Raw genomic sequence first — 7,500 nt, 5'->3', positions numbered from 1 at the left:
AGGAAATGGCAGCGTCTGCACAGCTCCTGCCATGAGGAACGAAAACTGGGATCTCCCTCTGCTACTACTGGCTCATGTTGGAAGTGAGGCTGCTGGTATTGACCAGGCCTCACAATATTCCAGATCAGACCAATATTCCCCATACAGACACCTCATGAGGAAAAGCATATTCCCGCCTTTTCAAAAGAGATTTCAGATGAAAGCGCTGTGGATGATTGTCAAAAGGCTCTTCCTATGGGCCTTGCAGATCCAAGACTTACATAATTAAGGGGGCTAAGAACACAAGAGTTACAACTGAGTCTGGCCCTGACCAAGAGCCTAATTTAGAGTTAAGGACAGATATCCACCCCCACCCACTTGTTTCTGCTTGGAGCACCAGCCCCCCATGGTATTTGTGATCAGTATTCAGAGTGACCNTCTTCTACAAATCAGTGTTCCGGGAAATTCTTACATATCATATCAAAGAAGTTTGTCATCAGAAAGCATGGTCTAAGGCAAATGCCACTTCTGTGCTCTCCCCCAAACACTTAATTATAAAATAAATTTGAGCCCCAGTCAGAGCGAGATGCCTGCCTGGTGATCAGAAAGAATCTCGGGGCGCTCGCGCGCGCGCGCGCGCGCACGCGGACACCATCCATCCTTCAGGGACCCCTGGANCTGTGCTCTCCCCCAAACACTTAATTATAAAATAAATTTGAGCCCCAGTCAGAGCGAGATGCCTGCCTCGTGATCAGAAAGAATCTTGGGGCGCTCGCGCGCGCGCGCGGACACCATCCATCCTTCAGGGACGCCTGGACCCGGCCAGAGCCGGCCTCCGACACACTTCCTATGGTTTAACAAACTTCCCCCACTCTTGGACTCTGGAGTTTTCAGACTGAGGTTTAATGGGTGTAGTTTATAAACTAATCATTCATATGAAGCTACAATAATAATCAGTTACTAACACTCAAAAACGGGTAAAACCTCATTGCTGTTGAATGATACCCCCTAAACTTGAGCTAACAAAACACTTCAGACACAGTGGGTAACAACCTCATACTCCTGACCAACCACTTAGATTTCTCTCTGGAGGCAAAAATCTGAATAAGAGAGCCGAGCAGCAACAATTAACTTCCAAGCATAGACCAGTAGCAGCGGAAGCACCCTGAGTGCCCCCCACACCTGTGCCAGCTTTGGGCTCCCTGGGTATAGACGCGAACCTAGACAGAGTTCAAGCTCAGCCATGCCACTTACTAGCTGGGTGACCTTGGCCAAATTATTTTACTCCTATGCGTGTCTGTTTTCAGGTTTGTAAAGTAAGGATAATAATAGTATTCACTTCATACGAATGTTGTAAGGATCATACAAGCTAACACACATAAAGCACTTGGAAATTTGTATGTAATGAATGCTTGATAAATACGAATGGATATTAAAGTCATTCCTGTGTATAAACTTCACCAGGATTGAGTCGCTAACCACTGCTTCTCTGTGATACTTGCCAAAAGTGACTTCACAACCGCATGTAAGAAAGTCCTTGCTGTAGATACCATTTTCCTGTGTGGTGTTGGGCAACTCAATCTTGGGTTTCTTTACCTGTAAAATGAGACTTACGTTACCTACATGATAGGGCTGTAGGATTAAATGACGTAACGCAGGTAATCCCAAATTCAGTGCTTGGGACACAGTAAGGATTCAAACAATGGTAGCTGTTAAAGTGAATACTGCCTTATAAACCCTGAGTTCCCTAGAACAGACGGTAGCACGGAAAGCACCTCATCTCCAGAAGATGGGAGCCTGGCTTCGATCCCGAGCAATCCAAGTTGGCCCTGAGCCCTAACTGAGGAAAAGAAATAGCCTTCCTCAAATCAAGAGGTCCACACCCTAACAGATTCGCTCATCCATTTGCGACTGATGTGAATGTTTCAGACACAGTGGTGTTTGGACTCGGAGGAAGAGGTTATTTAATCCAGAGAAACAGGTAACAGGTAAGGCAGGGTGAGCCCGGAAGACGACCCGAACTCAGTAGTTCGCATTGGACAGGAGCGATGCCAAAGGCAAAACCGTAGCCGGCAGGATTCGAACCTGCGCGGGGAGACCCCAATGGATTTCAAGTCCATCGCCTTAACCACTCGGCCACGACTACCTGCCGGCAGGCGCCTCTTGCCAGTGATTTTGAAGGTCGGCCACCTCGCAGCACCGGGCCGCCCTGCACCCGCACGCGCGGGGACTCCGGGAAGCGACGCGGGGAGGGAGGCTCGGGGTGCGGGTGTCGGGTCAGCGTCCACGCGAGGCCTCGCGGCCTTGGGCGCAGGGGTCACCCAGGAGCCAAGGGAAGCGAACGGCGCAGGTGGAATTCAGGGAAGGCTGTCAGTGCCCAGAGCCCGCTCCTTCGGCACCGCCGGCCGCGCGTCCGCGGGGGGCACTCTGGAGCGGGCGGTGGGCCCGGCGGCCTCAGACCGCAGGTGCCAGTGGCCCGGGAGCGCGCCGGGAGGCCCGGAGCTCCTGGCGTCTGCGGCCAGCGCTCGTCGCCGGAGCCTCGGGAGCTTCCAGGGCCTTCACCTGCTNGAAGGCGAGGACCCTGCGCACCTCCCCTAACACACAGCGGTGTGTGTGTGTGTGTGTGTGTGTGTGTGCGCGCGCGCGCGCGGCCGCGTCTGGCTCAACTGATCCGATTGTCCCCGCGCGCAGAGACTTGATCCAGCGGCACGCGGTGGAACCAGGTCCTTCTTTCAGTGGAGAATTTAGGGCCCACAGGGGCGAGAACGGGGATCGAAGGGCTTTGTCACAGCTCCGTCCCAGCACATTCACCAGGCTTGCGGATACAGTCGGGGACTCTCCCGCCTCTGTTCTCATGTAGGGCGCGCGGAGGGACGGATGCTCCCGCCGTGGACCCAGGAGGATCCGCTGCAATCCTGCCCTCCAACGCCCCCCGCCTCCCCCGCCACCTGTGAGTGTGACTATTAGAAGAGTCTTTGCTGGTGCAATCAAGTTGAAATGAGGTCATTGTGGATGAGGCGGGGCCCTGAATCTAATCATCGTGCCTTTCATAGTGTGTTTATAAGGAGAAGGGGATTTGGAGACACACAAGGACAAGGGCCACGTAAGAGGGAGGCAGAAGTGGGAACAGAGAGGCTGCAAACCCAGGAAGCCGGAGAGAGCGGCCCGCAGGGCCCAGGTTGAGCCGGGAAACCGCGTCTCCTCAGTCCCCCCGGAAACACCAACCTGCAGACGCCGTGCATCTGGGTGTCTGGACCCTGGAACTGTGAGAAGATACATTTCCGTTGCTTGAAGCCCCCACTTCACGGTACTTTGTTAGGGCGGGTCCCAGGTGCTAAGCGCCCTTCCCGTGTGCGTGGGACACATCCTTGCTGGGGCTGCGCTGCACATCCCACCGAGCAAGCCCGCGCAAATGGCTACTTCCTTCCACGGCGAACTTATTTTGGAGCAAACTCTTCTAGGGAAATAACTGAACTAAAGGAAATTATTTATATGCAAAGACATTTATGATACTTTTAGTTATAACAACGTAATTAAAACATTTCCAAAAATGGGAGGGGATGATGATATAACTTCAATGTTATGTGTGTGTGTGTGTATATAAGAATATTACAAAGCTATTGATACCAATATTTTGGGAGAAGTTGTGTTAGCTCAGGAAAGAAGCACATGATGAAATGTCAAATGAAAAGAGCAGATTTTAAAAATACATAATGCATGACTTTGGTTATGTAGAATTTTGCTTTATAAATATTTGGAGGTTGGGAGAAAATACACCAAAGTGTTGCTAGTGTGGTTGCTGGGTTTGAGGGTTGTGGGTTATGTTCTTTCCTCGTTTTTCTTTTTTATGATGTATTCTCTAGATATAAGTATTACCCAGTAGCCAAACATTGGCTCAAGTGGCCATTGTCCAAAGGGACAACTTGTCAACCATGGCAGTGACCAGTGACACCTCGTTTTACTGGGAAGGAGATAAACACAGACATTAAGTGTCTGGCCCAAGGTCAGAGAGCTAGCAACTGAATGGTTGCAGCTAGGAAATCTGAGTTCAGTTTAGGGAGGATTTAGTGCAGAAAAATGCCATGTTCATTTTGGGTTTTGTTGGTTTTTTTAAAATAGGCTTTGTCAATCCATTTGACTTTTAAAACCCAATATTGAGCAAATAATAATAATAAATTAGAGAAATAAGAGATTTGAGATTGAAGTCCAAAACTAGCTACAAAGGTGAGGCTTGTGGCCCGCAGAGACTGCCACACGGATGCACAGATTCTGAGAATTAGTCCTCAACAAACGAACGTATAGATTGCACTTTTTTGAGGAGTGTTCTTTTTTTACTGGAACAAGCCAGAATCAGCACCGAACAAAAACCATTAAAATGCTCTGGAACAGTTAGCTCCATGTTTGCAAAGTGTTTGCAGACAAGGTCTTCCGCTCTTGGCCTTGTTTAGTTAGGAAAAGACTTTTATTATTAATAAAAATAGACTAGATTTTCAAAAATGCAGCTGGGGGGGGGCATGTGTCCAGGGGGGCAGGGGTAGCTTCCACAGATGCTCGGCTCTGGGCTCTGAGCTCGGCATCTCATCGCCCCATTGCCCCATGGATTTCACACAGAGTAGGAAGTGACCCCGTCAGCCTGGAGCCAGAATCATCCAAGTAGTCATCATGGGGATGAAACTTGAACTTGGCATGGTAAAAAGGATTAGAGACACAAATCTCCTGCGTGAGGGTGCAGGCAGGAAACCGGCCCTGAACGAACTGCTAGGAAGATACACGAGAACACTCAGGCACCCCAGATGCCACAATTTTTATTCATCTATGCATAATCACAATGAAACAACTTGGAAAATACTGCCAATTGGGGACTAACGTGTGTGTGTGTTTAACTCTCTGTTTCTCTTCATGAACACGCATGTATAGAGGTGGATGCAAGCTACATGCACACAGCAGTGATTCCTCATGCGGAGAATATGATGGGACCCCACACAGGTCCGGAAGTAGATGCAGCGGGGACAGCGCCCCAGATGCCCGTTCAGCCCCATCCCAATCAACAGATTACAGAATGCGTTTTGGGTTAAGATGATCATCCTACTATGTGTAGTTTTCTGTCCCTTCTGATACATCCCACTTCGTTTAGTATCTGGTCCTTTTATGTCTCCTTTCATATCTTGTCTGCTTTTGTGTTGATTGGGTAGTTGTTATTCTAATATTTCCTCTCTATCAACATACAAGTTGCATATTCCTTTAATTTTCTTTTAATGGTGAGCCTACAGGTCACCACATATAGTCCTGACCTAACAGTTCTTATGTTACCATTTTTCCAGATAATGCAAAGGACTTAATATTAGAAAATTTTAATTCTATTCATCCCTTTCTTGATTTAAATGCCATTTTTGCATGCATTTAAATTCTACATTCATTTTTTCCTTTAGAAGACATTCATCAATATTCACTTCAATTTGATGATAATGTGCCATTTTTATTCATACTTTCTGCATCTTCCTCTGGGAACCTTTCTACTTTATCTCTTAATCTTCAGGAAGCAGCAAGGCCTTCTGCTGGAATATGGTTTATGAGATAATTATGACTGGGAGGTAACAGTGCCTCTGTGGGTGGACAGGAGAAAGCCCAAGGAACCTAGGTATATTTATTTTTTATTTCAAGAAAATGTTTATTTTTCAAAGAGAGAGTGGATGAGGGGGACAGAGAGAAAGACAGAGAATCCGAAGCAGGCTCCATACTGTCAGCACAAAGTCCAATGTGGAGCTTGAACCCATGAACCCATGAACCATGAGATTATGACCTGAGCCCAAGTTGGATGCTCAACCAACTGAACCACCCAGGTGCCCTAGAAACTAGGTTTAAGTGACACAGGATTTTGAGAACTCACTGAGAGTCAAGAGAGAAAAAGCTGTCTGGCACCTGCCTGCCATTTACATGCCAACTTCGCCACCAATCCCGGGAGAAGGTCAGAATGTAAGGGGTCTTCTCAGAGAGAATGAAGTAGAGGTCCGATTGCCCCGCCAGAAGTGAGCCTGCCCCTCCCCGCCCCCATCCCATAGGCCCTACTTACATCCGAGTCATGTCTCCCCAGACCGCATGCTCGGGAATCTGCACCCCAACAGCCCTCTAAGAACCAGTCCCACTAGTATTTCAGCTTCAGTCATGGATGCAACCTTGACCTAATTCACAAGACAAAGATTAACGAGAAATTCAGCCACAATTAAAAGGTGGTTTTCCTTCAGCAGTGTGATGCTTCATTTCTACTTAGAGAATTTGTTTTTATTTAGTTACTCATCAGGTTAGGTGACATAGGAGAATCTGCAAATGCAGAAGATGCAGAGCCGGGGTCCATGAACGCCCTGCAATAGTTTGCAAAATGATACGTGCATGTATCTAAGGGCGTCTTTGTGGGAAAGGGGTTTCACAGATTTTATTTAATATGATCTGGAATCATGAGGCAAAAGAAATATATGATAAATCTTTACTCTAATGAGTTCTTTATCTTGGGAAAGAGGAGAATAATTTTTCAGTGGTATTTTATCGGGAGGGGGATGAGCATGAACATTTCAAACAATTCCCACCGACCTGTTCCAGCCACTTCTCTGATATGGAACTGACCTCAGTCTTGCAGGGAACTTGGCCTTGCGACGGTGGTAAAAGCCCCGCTGGAGACTCCCTGATGCTCACAGTTCAAAGCAGGCCCTTGAGTCCTGAACAAACGTCTCAGTCCACCATCAAGCCATCAAAAGCGCCTCTTACACTTTCACCATAGATTGTTGCCCAGACAACCAGCCTCTCTCCCCCATTTATTTATTTATTCAGTAAAATGTTTTTATATCTGCAAGGAATCATGGATATTTATTTTATATTTTGGGTTAAGATCTAACAGTATTTATTTATCGTNAGGTCAGTTGTGTTGGACGTGCTCACGAGTCTGGTGTCTGCTGTTCCTGAGGCTTCTGGAAAACACTTGACCCGGCGTGGCAGAGGAGTTTCAGTCTGTCTGTCTGCCGGCGGGTGGGACGGTCAGGGGGCCTCAGGGCCTGAAGGACACGCGCTGTGGCTCCGGAGCCGCCGTCTCGCGAGGTCGGATTTCGCCCACGGGCGGCGCCTCTTCCGGGATCACTTCCTTCCGCATCCGACGTCTGTGCCTCAGACGCCACGGCGGCTGCAGGGGCGCCTCCCGGGGGCTTGTGGGGGGGGGGTCGCACCCTGACACCTGCGATTACTTACTCTCGGTAAAGACGATTCGCTTCCGTCCTCAGCCTTCGGCTTGACAGCCTGGGATCGCTTACTGTCCCCCGCTGTCCCCACCCTCGCTGGCGTGTCCCCTCCGCGACGCCAGGGACTCTTACTGCGGAGAAGTTCGGGAAAGGTTCGCCCTACGAGCGACTCAAGCTTCCGCAGACCAAGCCCGGCTGCGAAGGCGGTCGAGGTTTTTCTGCGTTTACCGTCCAGTGTCCGCGGGGCGGAGCTTCCCGGGGGCAGAAGGGGTCCCCCCCCACCCCCATCCCGTCTCCC

General features: G+C 49.1%; 1 non-coding gene across 1 annotated transcript; it reads right to left on the bottom strand.

Moving 5' to 3' along the window:
• Positions 1-2,043: 2,043 nt before the first annotated feature.
• Positions 2,044-2,125, bottom strand: TRNAS-UGA (transfer RNA serine (anticodon UGA)). Its single transcript has one exon. It is a non-coding gene; the product is annotated as a tRNA-Ser (tRNA).
• Between the last annotated feature and the right edge of the window lie 5,375 nt (positions 2,126-7,500).

The sequence above is a fragment of the Crocuta crocuta genome, unplaced genomic scaffold (assembly GCF_008692635.1).
Source record: "Crocuta crocuta isolate KB4526 unplaced genomic scaffold, BGI_CrCroc_1.0 scaffold1097, whole genome shotgun sequence".
NCBI classification, from domain to species: Eukaryota; Metazoa; Chordata; class Mammalia; order Carnivora; family Hyaenidae; genus Crocuta; species Crocuta crocuta.
This window is presented reverse-complemented; position numbering and strand designations above follow the sequence as displayed.